This window comes from Schistocerca serialis, chromosome 6 (genome assembly GCF_023864345.2).
Source record: "Schistocerca serialis cubense isolate TAMUIC-IGC-003099 chromosome 6, iqSchSeri2.2, whole genome shotgun sequence".
In the NCBI taxonomy this organism is placed as follows: domain Eukaryota; kingdom Metazoa; phylum Arthropoda; class Insecta; order Orthoptera; family Acrididae; genus Schistocerca; species Schistocerca serialis.
In genome coordinates, this window is record NC_064643.1 from 655,725,628 (window position 1) to 655,740,233 (window position 14,606).

The 14,606-nt window shown below is 49.7% G+C and overlaps 25 non-coding genes across 25 annotated transcripts; all 25 read right to left on the minus strand.

Annotated features, from left to right (window-relative positions):
- Positions 1 to 287: 287 nt before the first annotated feature.
- Trnat-cgu (transfer RNA threonine (anticodon CGU)) lies at positions 288 to 359 on the minus strand. The gene has a single exon. It is a non-coding gene; the product is annotated as a tRNA-Thr (tRNA).
- An 808-nt stretch (positions 360 to 1,167) lies between these two features.
- Positions 1,168 to 1,241, minus strand: Trnan-guu (transfer RNA asparagine (anticodon GUU)). The gene has a single exon. It is a non-coding gene; the product is annotated as a tRNA-Asn (tRNA).
- A 333-nt stretch (positions 1,242 to 1,574) lies between these two features.
- Positions 1,575 to 1,646, minus strand: Trnat-cgu (transfer RNA threonine (anticodon CGU)). Its single transcript has one exon. It is a non-coding gene; the product is annotated as a tRNA-Thr (tRNA).
- A 697-nt stretch (positions 1,647 to 2,343) lies between these two features.
- Trnan-guu (transfer RNA asparagine (anticodon GUU)) lies at positions 2,344 to 2,417 on the minus strand. Its single transcript has one exon. It is a non-coding gene; the product is annotated as a tRNA-Asn (tRNA).
- Positions 2,418 to 2,750: 333 nt separating this feature from the next.
- Trnat-cgu (transfer RNA threonine (anticodon CGU)) lies at positions 2,751 to 2,822 on the minus strand. Its single transcript has one exon. It is a non-coding gene; the product is annotated as a tRNA-Thr (tRNA).
- Positions 2,823 to 3,519: 697 nt separating this feature from the next.
- Trnan-guu (transfer RNA asparagine (anticodon GUU)) lies at positions 3,520 to 3,593 on the minus strand. The gene has a single exon. It is a non-coding gene; the product is annotated as a tRNA-Asn (tRNA).
- Positions 3,594 to 3,926: 333 nt separating this feature from the next.
- Trnat-cgu (transfer RNA threonine (anticodon CGU)) lies at positions 3,927 to 3,998 on the minus strand. The gene has a single exon. It is a non-coding gene; the product is annotated as a tRNA-Thr (tRNA).
- A 697-nt stretch (positions 3,999 to 4,695) lies between these two features.
- On the minus strand, positions 4,696 to 4,769 carry Trnan-guu (transfer RNA asparagine (anticodon GUU)). Its single transcript has one exon. It is a non-coding gene; the product is annotated as a tRNA-Asn (tRNA).
- A 333-nt stretch (positions 4,770 to 5,102) lies between these two features.
- On the minus strand, positions 5,103 to 5,174 carry Trnat-cgu (transfer RNA threonine (anticodon CGU)). The gene has a single exon. It is a non-coding gene; the product is annotated as a tRNA-Thr (tRNA).
- A 697-nt stretch (positions 5,175 to 5,871) lies between these two features.
- Trnan-guu (transfer RNA asparagine (anticodon GUU)) lies at positions 5,872 to 5,945 on the minus strand. Its single transcript has one exon. It is a non-coding gene; the product is annotated as a tRNA-Asn (tRNA).
- A 333-nt stretch (positions 5,946 to 6,278) lies between these two features.
- Trnat-cgu (transfer RNA threonine (anticodon CGU)) lies at positions 6,279 to 6,350 on the minus strand. The gene has a single exon. It is a non-coding gene; the product is annotated as a tRNA-Thr (tRNA).
- Positions 6,351 to 7,039: 689 nt separating this feature from the next.
- Positions 7,040 to 7,113, minus strand: Trnan-guu (transfer RNA asparagine (anticodon GUU)). The gene has a single exon. It is a non-coding gene; the product is annotated as a tRNA-Asn (tRNA).
- Positions 7,114 to 7,446: 333 nt separating this feature from the next.
- On the minus strand, positions 7,447 to 7,518 carry Trnat-cgu (transfer RNA threonine (anticodon CGU)). Its single transcript has one exon. It is a non-coding gene; the product is annotated as a tRNA-Thr (tRNA).
- Positions 7,519 to 8,207: 689 nt separating this feature from the next.
- Positions 8,208 to 8,281, minus strand: Trnan-guu (transfer RNA asparagine (anticodon GUU)). The gene has a single exon. It is a non-coding gene; the product is annotated as a tRNA-Asn (tRNA).
- A 333-nt stretch (positions 8,282 to 8,614) lies between these two features.
- On the minus strand, positions 8,615 to 8,686 carry Trnat-cgu (transfer RNA threonine (anticodon CGU)). Its single transcript has one exon. It is a non-coding gene; the product is annotated as a tRNA-Thr (tRNA).
- A 689-nt stretch (positions 8,687 to 9,375) lies between these two features.
- On the minus strand, positions 9,376 to 9,449 carry Trnan-guu (transfer RNA asparagine (anticodon GUU)). Its single transcript has one exon. It is a non-coding gene; the product is annotated as a tRNA-Asn (tRNA).
- Positions 9,450 to 9,782: 333 nt separating this feature from the next.
- Positions 9,783 to 9,854, minus strand: Trnat-cgu (transfer RNA threonine (anticodon CGU)). The gene has a single exon. It is a non-coding gene; the product is annotated as a tRNA-Thr (tRNA).
- A 689-nt stretch (positions 9,855 to 10,543) lies between these two features.
- Positions 10,544 to 10,617, minus strand: Trnan-guu (transfer RNA asparagine (anticodon GUU)). The gene has a single exon. It is a non-coding gene; the product is annotated as a tRNA-Asn (tRNA).
- Positions 10,618 to 10,950: 333 nt separating this feature from the next.
- Positions 10,951 to 11,022, minus strand: Trnat-cgu (transfer RNA threonine (anticodon CGU)). Its single transcript has one exon. It is a non-coding gene; the product is annotated as a tRNA-Thr (tRNA).
- Positions 11,023 to 11,719: 697 nt separating this feature from the next.
- Positions 11,720 to 11,793, minus strand: Trnan-guu (transfer RNA asparagine (anticodon GUU)). The gene has a single exon. It is a non-coding gene; the product is annotated as a tRNA-Asn (tRNA).
- A 333-nt stretch (positions 11,794 to 12,126) lies between these two features.
- Positions 12,127 to 12,198, minus strand: Trnat-cgu (transfer RNA threonine (anticodon CGU)). The gene has a single exon. It is a non-coding gene; the product is annotated as a tRNA-Thr (tRNA).
- Positions 12,199 to 12,887: 689 nt separating this feature from the next.
- Positions 12,888 to 12,961, minus strand: Trnan-guu (transfer RNA asparagine (anticodon GUU)). Its single transcript has one exon. It is a non-coding gene; the product is annotated as a tRNA-Asn (tRNA).
- A 333-nt stretch (positions 12,962 to 13,294) lies between these two features.
- Positions 13,295 to 13,366, minus strand: Trnat-cgu (transfer RNA threonine (anticodon CGU)). Its single transcript has one exon. It is a non-coding gene; the product is annotated as a tRNA-Thr (tRNA).
- Positions 13,367 to 14,063: 697 nt separating this feature from the next.
- Trnan-guu (transfer RNA asparagine (anticodon GUU)) lies at positions 14,064 to 14,137 on the minus strand. The gene has a single exon. It is a non-coding gene; the product is annotated as a tRNA-Asn (tRNA).
- Positions 14,138 to 14,470: 333 nt separating this feature from the next.
- Positions 14,471 to 14,542, minus strand: Trnat-cgu (transfer RNA threonine (anticodon CGU)). The gene has a single exon. It is a non-coding gene; the product is annotated as a tRNA-Thr (tRNA).
- Between the last annotated feature and the right edge of the window lie 64 nt (positions 14,543 to 14,606).

Below are 14,606 nucleotides of genomic sequence, written 5' to 3' on the forward strand. Positions count from 1 at the left end.
ACCTTCTGCAGGAATCTCGCAGAATGGTAGCATTTGCTTACGCCTCTTCACATGGATAACGTGCATGCACACTGTAGCGAGGCTCGTAAACGAATGACATCGCCAAGCATGACATTATACTACAAAATGCATACAAACCAATGTTCAACCTATGCATTCAGAAAACCTCTGAGGCCAGTAGAATACTTGTCATAGGTTGTAGAACATCCCTTTCATTCAGTGTACTGCCATGTGTTAGATGCTGCTCGAGATAGCTCCGCTCCTTGCAGGAAGGTTTAAAAAATGAATGCCTTCTGTGAGGTTCGAACTCACGACCCCTGGTTTACGAGACCAGTGCTCTACCACTGAGCTAAGAAGGCGGCAGCTTAGCGTTTGTGAGCTATCCCCAAATTGGTACTTCATCATACTGAATCTTGCAGCCCTCGACCAGATATCGGATTTGGCACACAGCTGCTGCTGGGGGTGTCCACATTGCCGTTTTCCAAATCTCTTGAATGTTTCGACCTTGCGATCGACGACGAGCGTCGGCCCACCAAAAGTTTAAAAGTTTGCGGTCTGCACAATCCTGACCTAGTGCACAGCTTGTGGGACAGCGTGGCTCGACTGCGAAATGCGCCTTTCGGCTCCTCTCTCTGGCTACAGTATGCTGTTGTCCACAGTGGCACTGGCGTTGCCCATGGGGCTTCATGTAAGGCGACTGCACGTCGCTCGGCCAACAGCGGCCTACTGCAGACCGACACTTAAGAGACACCAAATACAAATCGACATCGAGAGACAGGCCCTGTCATATGGCACTCGCGACGTGCGACTGCACGTCGCTCGGCCAACAGCGGCCTACTGCAGACCGACACTTAAGAGACACCAAATACAAATCGACATCGAGAGACAGGCCCTGTCATATGGCACTCGCGACGTATATGCTGAAATTGAATGTAAAGAATGCGTCTTTTGTAGTGGGCGTCCCTCTACTGCAGTGTCACACATGACGACTAAAAAGGAAAACAGTAGAACGTCTGTGTAGGGCCATGTTTTTACCTACAGTGTCACTTGGCTGAATGTGTATAAGGCTCTGTGGCATCACTCAAACGCAGCCAAATTGTCACACTAGCTGTGTATCTCTAACAAAGTTGACGTATGTCCTCACCTCGGTGCCGGTTAAAACGATTTCGCCCCCGGGTGGGCTCGAACCACCAACCTTTCGGTTAACAGCCGAACGCGCTAGCCGATTGCGCCACGGAGGCCTTGACTTTGGCTCCCTTGTGCTCTGTATATCAACGCAATTCGTATACCTTCTGCAGGAATCTCGCAGAATGGTAGCATTTGCTTACGCCTCTTCACATGGATAACGTGCATGCACACTGTAGCGAGGCTCGTAAACGAATGACATCGCCAAGCATGACATTATACTACAAAATGCATACAAACCAATGTTCAACCTATGCATTCAGAAAACCTCTGAGGCCAGTAGAATACTTGTCATAGGTTGTAGAACATCCCTTTCATTCAGTGTACTGCCATGTGTTAGATGCTGCTCGAGATAGCTCCGCTCCTTGCAGGAAGGTTTAAAAAATGAATGCCTTCTGTGAGGTTCGAACTCACGACCCCTGGTTTACGAGACCAGTGCTCTACCACTGAGCTAAGAAGGCGGCAGCTTAGCGTTTGTGAGCTATCCCCAAATTGGTACTTCATCATACTGAATCTTGCAGCCCTCGACCAGATATCGGATTTGGCACACAGCTGCTGCTGGGGGTGTCCACATTGCCGTTTTCCAAATCTCTTGAATGTTTCGACCTTGCGATCGACGACGAGCGTCGGCCCACCAAAAGTTTAAAAGTTTGCGGTCTGCACAATCCTGACCTAGTGCACAGCTTGTGGGACAGCGTGGCTCGACTGCGAAATGCGCCTTTCGGCTCCTCTCTCTGGCTACAGTATGCTGTTGTCCACAGTGGCACTGGCGTTGCCCATGGGGCTTCATGTAAGGCGACTGCACGTCGCTCGGCCAACAGCGGCCTACTGCAGACCGACACTTAAGAGACACCAAATACAAATCGACATCGAGAGACAGGCCCTGTCATATGGCACTCGCGACGTATATGCTGAAATTGAATGTAAAGAATGCGTCTTTTGTAGTGGGCGTCCCTCTACTGCAGTGTCACACATGACGACTAAAAAGGAAAACAGTAGAACGTCTGTGTAGGGCCATGTTTTTACCTACAGTGTCACTTGGCTGAATGTGTATAAGGCTCTGTGGCATCACTCAAACGCAGCCAAATTGTCACACTAGCTGTGTATCTCTAACAAAGTTGACGTATGTCCTCACCTCGGTGCCGGTTAAAACGATTTCGCCCCCGGGTGGGCTCGAACCACCAACCTTTCGGTTAACAGCCGAACGCGCTAGCCGATTGCGCCACGGAGGCCTTGACTTTGGCTCCCTTGTGCTCTGTATATCAACGCAATTCGTATACCTTCTGCAGGAATCTCGCAGAATGGTAGCATTTGCTTACGCCTCTTCACATGGATAACGTGCATGCACACTGTAGCGAGGCTCGTAAACGAATGACATCGCCAAGCATGACATTATACTACAAAATGCATACAAACCAATGTTCAACCTATGCATTCAGAAAACCTCTGAGGCCAGTAGAATACTTGTCATAGGTTGTAGAACATCCCTTTCATTCAGTGTACTGCCATGTGTTAGATGCTGCTCGAGATAGCTCCGCTCCTTGCAGGATGGTTTAAAAAATGAATGCCTTCTGTGAGGTTCGAACTCACGACCCCTGGTTTACGAGACCAGTGCTCTACCACTGAGCTAAGAAGGCGGCAGCTTAGCGTTTGTGAGCTATCCCCAAATTGGTACTTCATCATACTGAATCTTGCAGCCCTCGACCAGATATCGGATTTGGCACACAGCTGCTGCTGGGGGTGTCCACATTGCCGTTTTCCAAATCTCTTGAATGTTTCGACCTTGCGATCGACGACGAGCGTCGGCCCACCAAAAGTTTAAAAGTTTGCGGTCTGCACAATCCTGACCTAGTGCACAGCTTGTGGGACAGCGTGGCTCGACTGCGAAATGCGCCTTTCGGCTCCTCTCTCTGGCTACAGTATGCTGTTGTCCACAGTGGCACTGGCGTTGCCCATGGGGCTTCATGTAAGGCGACTGCACGTCGCTCGGCCAACAGCGGCCTACTGCAGACCGACACTTAAGAGACACCAAATACAAATCGACATCGAGAGACAGGCCCTGTCATATGGCACTCGCGACGTATATGCTGAAATTGAATGTAAAGAATGCGTCTTTTGTAGTGGGCGTCCCTCTACTGCAGTGTCACACATGACGACTAAAAAGGAAAACAGTAGAACGTCTGTGTAGGGCCATGTTTTTACCTACAGTGTCACTTGGCTGAATGTGTATAAGGCTCTGTGGCATCACTCAAACGCAGCCAAATTGTCACACTAGCTGTGTATCTCTAACAAAGTTGACGTATGTCCTCACCTCGGTGCCGGTTAAAACGATTTCGCCCCCGGGTGGGCTCGAACCACCAACCTTTCGGTTAACAGCCGAACGCGCTAGCCGATTGCGCCACGGAGGCCTTGACTTTGGCTCCCTTGTGCTCTGTATATCAACGCAATTCGTATACCTTCTGCAGGAATCTCGCAGAATGGTAGCATTTGCTTACGCCTCTTCACATGGATAACGTGCATGCACACTGTAGCGAGGCTCGTAAACGAATGACATCGCCAAGCATGACATTATACTACAAAATGCATACAAACCAATGTTCAACCTATGCATTCAGAAAACCTCTGAGGCCAGTAGAATACTTGTCATAGGTTGTAGAACATCCCTTTCATTCAGTGTACTGCCATGTGTTAGATGCTGCTCGAGATAGCTCCGCTCCTTGCAGGAAGGTTTAAAAAATGAATGCCTTCTGTGAGGTTCGAACTCACGACCCCTGGTTTACGAGACCAGTGCTCTACCACTGAGCTAAGAAGGCGGCAGCTTAGCGTTTGTGAGCTATCCCCAAATTGGTACTTCATCATACTGAATCTTGCAGCCCTCGACCAGATATCGGATTTGGCACACAGCTGCTGCTGGGGGTGTCCACATTGCCGTTTTCCAAATCTCTTGAATGTTTCGACCTTGCGATCGACGACGAGCGTCGGCCCACCAAAAGTTTAAAAGTTTGCGGTCTGCACAATCCTGACCTAGTGCACAGCTTGTGGGACAGCGTGGCTCGACTGCGAAATGCGCCTTTCGGCTCCTCTCTCTGGCTACAGTATGCTGTTGTCCACAGTGGCACTGGCGTTGCCCATGGGGCTTCATGTAAGGCGACTGCACGTCGCTCGGCCAACAGCGGCCTACTGCAGACCGACACTTAAGAGACACCAAATACAAATCGACATCGAGAGACAGGCCCTGTCATATGGCACTCGCGACGTATATGCTGAAATTGAATGTAAAGAATGCGTCTTTTGTAGTGGGCGTCCCTCTACTGCAGTGTCACACATGACGACTAAAAAGGAAAACAGTAGAACGTCTGTGTAGGGCCATGTTTTTACCTACAGTGTCACTTGGCTGAATGTGTATAAGGCTCTGTGGCATCACTCAAACGCAGCCAAATTGTCACACTAGCTGTGTATCTCTAACAAAGTTGACGTATGTCCTCACCTCGGTGCCGGTTAAAACGATTTCGCCCCCGGGTGGGCTCGAACCACCAACCTTTCGGTTAACAGCCGAACGCGCTAGCCGATTGCGCCACGGAGGCCTTGACTTTGGCTCCCTTGTGCTCTGTATATCAACGCAATTCGTATACCTTCTGCAGGAATCTCGCAGAATGGTAGCATTTGCTTACGCCTCTTCACATGGATAACGTGCATGCACACTGTAGCGAGGCTCGTAAACGAATGACATCGCCAAGCATGACATTATACTACAAAATGCATACAAACCAATGTTCAACCTATGCATTCAGAAAACCTCTGAGGCCAGTAGAATACTTGTCATAGGTTGTAGAACATCCCTTTCATTCAGTGTACTGCCATGTGTTAGATGCTGCTCGAGATAGCTCCGCTCCTTGCAGGAAGGTTTAAAAAATGAATGCCTTCTGTGAGGTTCGAACTCACGACCCCTGGTTTACGAGACCAGTGCTCTACCACTGAGCTAAGAAGGCGGCAGCTTAGCGTTTGTGAGCTATCCCCAAATTGGTACTTCATCATACTGAATCTTGCAGCCCTCGACCAGATATCGGATTTGGCACACAGCTGCTGCTGGGGGTGTCCACATTGCCGTTTTCCAAATCTCTTGAATGTTTCGACCTTGCGATCGACGACGAGCGTCGGCCCACCAAAAGTTTAAAAGTTTGCGGTCTGCACAATCCTGACCTAGTGCACAGCTTGTGGGACAGCGTGGCTCGACTGCGAAATGCGCCTTTCGGCTCCTCTCTCTGGCTACAGTATGCTGTTGTCCACAGTGGCACTGGCGTTGCCCATGGGGCTTCATGTAAGGCGACTGCACGTCGCTCGGCCAACAGCGGCCTACTGCAGACCGACACTTAAGAGACACCAAATACAAATCGACATCGAGAGACAGGCCCTGTCATATGGCACTCGCGACGTATATGCTGAAATTGAATGTAAAGAATGCGTCTTTTGTAGTGGGCGTCCCTCTACTGCAGTGTCACACATGACGACTAAAAAGGAAAACAGTAGAACGTCTGTGTAGGGCCATGTTTTTACCTACAGTGTCACTTGGCTGAATGTGTATAAGGCTCTGTGGCATCACTCAAACGCAGCCAAATTGTCACACTAGCTGTGTATCTCTAACAAAGTTGACGTATGTCCTCACCTCGGTGCCGGTTAAAACGATTTCGCCCCCGGGTGGGCTCGAACCACCAACCTTTCGGTTAACAGCCGAACGCGCTAGCCGATTGCGCCACGGAGGCCTTGACTTTGGCTCCCTTGTGCTCTGTATATCAACGCAATTCGTATACCTTCTGCAGGAATCTCGCAGAATGGTAGCATTTGCTTACGCCTCTTCACATGGATAACGTGCATGCACACTGTAGCGAGGCTCGTAAACGAATGACATCGCCAAGCATGACATTATACTACAAAATGCATACAAACCAATGTTCAACCTATGCATTCAGAAAACCTCTGAGGCCAGTAGAATACTTGTCATAGGTTGTAGAACATCCCTTTCATTCAGTGTACTGCCATGTGTTAGATGCTGCTCGAGATAGCTCCGCTCCTTGCAGGAAGGTTTAAAAAATGAATGCCTTCTGTGAGGTTCGAACTCACGACCCCTGGTTTACGAGACCAGTGCTCTACCACTGAGCTAAGAAGGCGGCAGCTTAGCGTTTGTGAGCTATCCCCAAATTGGTACTTCATCATACTGAATCTTGCAGCCCTCGACCAGATATCGGATTTGGCACACAGCTGCTGCTGGGGGTGTCCACATTGCCGTTTTCCAAATCTCTTGAATGTTTCGCCCTTGCGATCGACGACGAGCGTCGGCCCACCAAAAGTTTGCGGTCTGCACAATCCTGACCTAGTGCACAGCTTGTGGGACAGCGTGGCTCGACTGCGAAATGCGCCTTTCGGCTCCTCTCTCTGGCTACAGTATGCTGTTGTCCACAGTGGCACTGGCGTTGCCCATGGGGCTTCATGTAAGGCGACTGCACGTCGCTCGGCCAACAGCGGCCTACTGCAGACCGACACTTAACAGACACCAAATACAAATCGACATCGAGAGACAGGCCCTGTCATATGGCACTCGCGACGTATATGCTGAAATTGAATGTAAAGAATGCGTCTTTTGTAGTGGGCGTCCCTCTACTGCAGTGTCACACATGACGACTAAAAAGGAAAACAGTAGAACGTCTGTGTAGGGCCATGTTTTTACCTACAGTGTCACTTGGCTGAATGTGTATAAGGCTCTGTGGCATCACTCAAACGCAGCCAAATTGTCACACTAGCTGTGTATCTCTAACAAAGTTGACGTATGTCCTCACCTCGGTGCCGGTTAAAACGATTTCGCCCCCGGGTGGGCTCGAACCACCAACCTTTCGGTTAACAGCCGAACGCGCTAGCCGATTGCGCCACGGAGGCCTTGACTTTGGCTCCCTTGTGCTCTGTATATCAACGCAATTCGTATACCTTCTGCAGGAATCTCGCAGAATGGTAGCATTTGCTTACGCCTCTTCACATGGATAACGTGCATGCACACTGTAGCGAGGCTCGTAAACGAATGACATCGCCAAGCATGACATTATACTACAAAATGCATACAAACCAATGTTCAACCTATGCATTCAGAAAACCTCTGAGGCCAGTAGAATACTTGTCATAGGTTGTAGAACATCCCTTTCATTCAGTGTACTGCCATGTGTTAGATGCTGCTCGAGATAGCTCCGCTCCTTGCAGGAAGGTTTAAAAAATGAATGCCTTCTGTGAGGTTCGAACTCACGACCCCTGGTTTACGAGACCAGTGCTCTACCACTGAGCTAAGAAGGCGGCAGCTTAGCGTTTGTGAGCTATCCCCAAATTGGTACTTCATCATACTGAATCTTGCAGCCCTCGACCAGATATCGGATTTGGCACACAGCTGCTGCTGGGGGTGTCCACATTGCCGTTTTCCAAATCTCTTGAATGTTTCGCCCTTGCGATCGACGACGAGCGTCGGCCCACCAAAAGTTTGCGGTCTGCACAATCCTGACCTAGTGCACAGCTTGTGGGACAGCGTGGCTCGACTGCGAAATGCGCCTTTCGGCTCCTCTCTCTGGCTACAGTATGCTGTTGTCCACAGTGGCACTGGCGTTGCCCATGGGGCTTCATGTAAGGCGACTGCACGTCGCTCGGCCAACAGCGGCCTACTGCAGACCGACACTTAAGAGACACCAAATACAAATCGACATCGAGAGACAGGCCCTGTCATATGGCACTCGCGACGTATATGCTGAAATTGAATGTAAAGAATGCGTCTTTTGTAGTGGGCGTCCCTCTACTGCAGTGTCACACATGACGACTAAAAAGGAAAACAGTAGAACGTCTGTGTAGGGCCATGTTTTTACCTACAGTGTCACTTGGCTGAATGTGTATAAGGCTCTGTGGCATCACTCAAACGCAGCCAAATTGTCACACTAGCTGTGTATCTCTAACAAAGTTGACGTATGTCCTCACCTCGGTGCCGGTTAAAACGATTTCGCCCCCGGGTGGGCTCGAACCACCAACCTTTCGGTTAACAGCCGAACGCGCTAGCCGATTGCGCCACGGAGGCCTTGACTTTGGCTCCCTTGTGCTCTGTATATCAACGCAATTCGTATACCTTCTGCAGGAATCTCGCAGAATGGTAGCATTTGCTTACGCCTCTTCACATGGATAACGTGCATGCACACTGTAGCGAGGCTCGTAAACGAATGACATCGCCAAGCATGACATTATACTACAAAATGCATACAAACCAATGTTCAACCTATGCATTCAGAAAACCTCTGAGGCCAGTAGAATACTTGTCATAGGTTGTAGAACATCCCTTTCATTCAGTGTACTGCCATGTGTTAGATGCTGCTCGAGATAGCTCCGCTCCTTGCAGGAAGGTTTAAAAAATGAATGCCTTCTGTGAGGTTCGAACTCACGACCCCTGGTTTACGAGACCAGTGCTCTACCACTGAGCTAAGAAGGCGGCAGCTTAGCGTTTGTGAGCTATCCCCAAATTGGTACTTCATCATACTGAATCTTGCAGCCCTCGACCAGATATCGGATTTGGCACACAGCTGCTGCTGGGGGTGTCCACATTGCCGTTTTCCAAATCTCTTGAATGTTTCGCCCTTGCGATCGACGACGAGCGTCGGCCCACCAAAAGTTTGCGGTCTGCACAATCCTGACCTAGTGCACAGCTTGTGGGACAGCGTGGCTCGACTGCGAAATGCGCCTTTCGGCTCCTCTCTCTGGCTACAGTATGCTGTTGTCCACAGTGGCACTGGCGTTGCCCATGGGGCTTCATGTAAGGCGACTGCACGTCGCTCGGCCAACAGCGGCCTACTGCAGACCGACACTTAAGAGACACCAAATACAAATCGACATCGAGAGACAGGCCCTGTCATATGGCACTCGCGACGTATATGCTGAAATTGAATGTAAAGAATGCGTCTTTTGTAGTGGGCGTCCCTCTACTGCAGTGTCACACATGACGACTAAAAAGGAAAACAGTAGAACGTCTGTGTAGGGCCATGTTTTTACCTACAGTGTCACTTGGCTGAATGTGTATAAGGCTCTGTGGCATCACTCAAACGCAGCCAAATTGTCACACTAGCTGTGTATCTCTAACAAAGTTGACGTATGTCCTCACCTCGGTGCCGGTTAAAACGATTTCGCCCCCGGGTGGGCTCGAACCACCAACCTTTCGGTTAACAGCCGAACGCGCTAGCCGATTGCGCCACGGAGGCCTTGACTTTGGCTCCCTTGTGCTCTGTATATCAACGCAATTCGTATACCTTCTGCAGGAATCTCGCAGAATGGTAGCATTTGCTTACGCCTCTTCACATGGATAACGTGCATGCACACTGTAGCGAGGCTCGTAAACGAATGACATCGCCAAGCATGACATTATACTACAAAATGCATACAAACCAATGTTCAACCTATGCATTCAGAAAACCTCTGAGGCCAGTAGAATACTTGTCATAGGTTGTAGAACATCCCTTTCATTCAGTGTACTGCCATGTGTTAGATGCTGCTCGAGATAGCTCCGCTCCTTGCAGGAAGGTTTAAAAAATGAATGCCTTCTGTGAGGTTCGAACTCACGACCCCTGGTTTACGAGACCAGTGCTCTACCACTGAGCTAAGAAGGCGGCAGCTTAGCGTTTGTGAGCTATCCCCAAATTGGTACTTCATCATACTGAATCTTGCAGCCCTCGACCAGATATCGGATTTGGCACACAGCTGCTGCTGGGGGTGTCCACATTGCCGTTTTCCAAATCTCTTGAATGTTTCGCCCTTGCGATCGACGACGAGCGTCGGCCCACCAAAAGTTTGCGGTCTGCACAATCCTGACCTAGTGCACAGCTTGTGGGACAGCGTGGCTCGACTGCGAAATGCGCCTTTCGGCTCCTCTCTCTGGCTACAGTATGCTGTTGTCCACAGTGGCACTGGCGTTGCCCATGGGGCTTCATGTAAGGCGACTGCACGTCGCTCGGCCAACAGCGGCCTACTGCAGACCGACACTTAAGAGACACCAAATACAAATCGACATCGAGAGACAGGCCCTGTCATATGGCACTCGCGACGTATATGCTGAAATTGAATGTAAAGAATGCGTCTTTTGTAGTGGGCGTCCCTCTACTGCAGTGTCACACATGACGAATAAAAAGGAAAACAGTAGAACGTCTGTGTAGGGCCATGTTTTTACCTACAGTGTCACTTGGCTGAATGTGTATAAGGCTCTGTGGCATCACTCAAACGCAGCCAAATTGTCACACTAGCTGTGTATCTCTAACAAAGTTGACGTATGTCCTCACCTCGGTGCCGGTTAAAACGATTTCGCCCCCGGGTGGGCTCGAACCACCAACCTTTCGGTTAACAGCCGAACGCGCTAGCCGATTGCGCCACGGAGGCCTTGACTTTGGCTCCCTTGTGCTCTGTATATCAACGCAATTCGTATACCTTCTGCAGGAATCTCGCAGAATGGTAGCATTTGCTTACGCCTCTTCACATGGATAACGTGCATGCACACTGTAGCGAGGCTCGTAAACGAATGACATCGCCAAGCATGACATTATACTACAAAATGCATACAAACCAATGTTCAACCTATGCATTCAGAAAACCTCTGAGGCCAGTAGAATACTTGTCATAGGTTGTAGAACATCCCTTTCATTCAGTGTACTGCCATGTGTTAGATGCTGCTCGAGATAGCTCCGCTCCTTGCAGGAAGGTTTAAAAAATGAATGCCTTCTGTGAGGTTCGAACTCACGACCCCTGGTTTACGAGACCAGTGCTCTACCACTGAGCTAAGAAGGCGGCAGCTTAGCGTTTGTGAGCTATCCCCAAATTGGTACTTCATCATACTGAATCTTGCAGCCCTCGACCAGATATCGGATTTGGCACACAGCTGCTGCTGGGGGTGTCCACATTGCCGTTTTCCAAATCTCTTGAATGTTTCGACCTTGCGATCGACGACGAGCGTCGGCCCACCAAAAGTTTAAAAGTTTGCGGTCTGCACAATCCTGACCTAGTGCACAGCTTGTGGGACAGCGTGGCTCGACTGCGAAATGCGCCTTTCGGCTCCTCTCTCTGGCTACAGTATGCTGTTGTCCACAGTGGCACTGGCGTTGCCCATGGGGCTTCATGTAAGGCGACTGCACGTCGCTCGGCCAACAGCGGCCTACTGCAGACCGACACTTAAGAGACACCAAATACAAATCGACATCGAGAGACAGGCCCTGTCATATGGCACTCGCGACGTATATGCTGAAATTGAATGTAAAGAATGCGTCTTTTGTAGTGGGCGTCCCTCTACTGCAGTGTCACACATGACGACTAAAAAGGAAAACAGTAGAACGTCTGTGTAGGGCCATGTTTTTACCTACAGTGTCACTTGGCTGAATGTGTATAAGGCTCTGTGGCATCACTCAAACGCAGCCAAATTGTCACACTAGCTGTGTATCTCTAACAAAGTTGACGTATGTCCTCACCTCGGTGCCGGTTAAAACGATTTCGCCCCCGGGTGGGCTCGAACCACCAACCTTTCGGTTAACAGCCGAACGCGCTAGCCGATTGCGCCACGGAGGCCTTGACTTTGGCTCCCTTGTGCTCTGTATATCAACGCAATTCGTATACCTTCTGCAGGAATCTCGCAGAATGGTAGCATTTGCTTACGCCTCTTCACATGGATAACGTGCATGCACACTGTAGCGAGGCTCGTAAACGAATGACATCGCCAAGCATGACATTATACTACAAAATGCATACAAACCAATGTTCAACCTATGCATTCAGAAAACCTCTGAGGCCAGTAGAATACTTGTCATAGGTTGTAGAACATCCCTTTCATTCAGTGTACTGCCATGTGTTAGATGCTGCTCGAGATAGCTCCGCTCCTTGCAGGAAGGTTTAAAAAATGAATGCCTTCTGTGAGGTTCGAACTCACGACCCCTGGTTTACGAGACCAGTGCTCTACCACTGAGCTAAGAAGGCGGCAGCTTAGCGTTTGTGAGCTATCCCCAAATTGGTACTTCATCATACTGAATCTTGCAGCCCTCGACCAGATATCGGATTTGGCACACAGCTGCTGCTGGGGGTGTCCACATTGCCGTTTTCCAAATCTCTTGAATGTTTCGCCCTTGCGATCGACGACGAGCGTCGGCCCACCAAAAGTTTGCGGTCTGCACAATCCTGACCTAGTGCACAGCTTGTGGGACAGCGTGGCTCGACTGCGAAATGCGCCTTTCGGCTCCTCTCTCTGGCTACAGTATGCTGTTGTCCACAGTGGCACTGGCGTTGCCCATGGGGCTTCATGTAAGGCGACTGCACGTCGCTCGGCCAACAGCGGCCTACTGCAGACCGACACTTAACAGACACCAAATACAAATCGACATCGAGAGACAGGCCCTGTCATATGGCACTCGCGACGTATATGCTGAAATTGAATGTAAAGAATGCGTCTTTTGTAGTGGGCGTCCCTCTACTGCAGTGTCACACATGACGACTAAAAAGGAAAACAGTAGAACGTCTGTGTAGGGCCATGTTTTTACCTACAGTGTCACTTGGCTGAATGTGTATAAGGCTCTGTGGCATCACTCAAACGCAGCCAAATTGTCACACTAGCTGTGTATCTCTAACAAAGTTGACGTATGTCCTCACCTCGGTGCCGGTTAAAACGATTTCGCCCCCGGGTGGGCTCGAACCACCAACCTTTCGGTTAACAGCCGAACGCGCTAGCCGATTGCGCCACGGAGGCCTTGACTTTGGCTCCCTTGTGCTCTGTATATCAACGCAATTCGTATACCTTCTGCAGGAATCTCGCAGAATGGTAGCATTTGCTTACGCCTCTTCACATGGATAACGTGCATGCACACTGTAGCGAGGCTCGTAAACGAATGACATCGCCAAGCATGACATTATACTACAAAATGCATACAAACCAATGTTCAACCTATGCATTCAGAAAACCTCTGAGGCCAGTAGAATACTTGTCATAGGTTGTAGAACATCCCTTTCATTCAGTGTACTGCCATGTGTTAGATGCTGCTCGAGATAGCTCCGCTCCTTGCAGGAAGGTTTAAAAAATGAATGCCTTCTGTGAGGTTCGAACTCACGACCCCTGGTTTACGAGACCAGTGCTCTACCACTGAGCTAAGAAGGCGGCAGCTTAGCGTTTGTGAGCTATCCCCAAATTGGTACTTCATCATACTGAATCTTGCAGCCCTCGACCAGATATCGGATTTGGCACACAGCTGCTGCTGGGGGTGTCCACATTGCCGTTTTCCAAATCTCTTGAATGTTTCGACCTTGCGATCGACGACGAGCGTCGGCCCACCAAAAGTTTAAAAGTTTGCGGTCTGCACAATCCTGACCTAGTGCACAGCTTGTGGGACAGCGTGGCTCGACTGCGAAATGCGCCTTTCGGCTCCTCTCTCTGGCTACAGTATGCTGTTGTCCACAGTGGCACTGGCGTTGCCCATGGGGCTTCATGTAAGGCGACTGCACGTCGCTCGGCCAACAGCGGCCTACTGCAGACCGACACTTAAGAGACACCAAATACAAATCGACATCGAGAGACAGGCCCTGTCATATGGCACTCGCGACGTATATGCTGAAATTGAATGTAAAGAATGCGTCTTTTGTAGTGGGCGTCCCTCTACTGCAGTGTCACACATGACGACTAAAAAGGAAAACAGTAGAACGTCTGTGTAGGGCCATGTTTTTACCTACAGTGTCACTTGGCTGAATGTGTATAAGGCTCTGTGGCATCACTCAAACGCAGCCAAATTGTCACACTAGCTGTGTATCTCTAACAAAGTTGACGTATGTCCTCACCTCGGTGCCGGTTAAAACGATTTCGCCCCCGGGTGGGCTCGAACCACCAACCTTTCGGTTAACAGCCGAACGCGCTAGCCGATTGCGCCACGGAGGCCTTGACTTTGGCTCCCTTGTGCTCTGTATATCAACGCAATTCGTATACCTTCTGCAGGAATCTCGCAGAATGGTAGCATTTGCTTACGCCTCTTCACATGGATAACGTGCATGCACACTGTAGCGAGGCTCGTAAACGAATGACATCGCCAAGCATGACATTATACTACAAAATGCATACAAACCAATGTTCAACCTATGCATTCAGAAAACCTCTGAGGCCAGTAGAATACTTGTCATAGGTTGTAGAACATCCCTTTCATTCAGTGTACTGCCATGTGTTAGATGCTGCTCGAGATAGCTCCGCTCCTTGCAGGAAGGTTTAAAAAATGAATGCCTTCTGTGAGGTTCGAACTCACGACCCCTGGTTTACGAGACCAGTGCTCTACCACTGAGCTAAGAAGGCGGCAGCTTAGCGTTTGTGAGCTATCCCCAAATTGGTACTTCATCATACTGAATCTTGCAGCCCT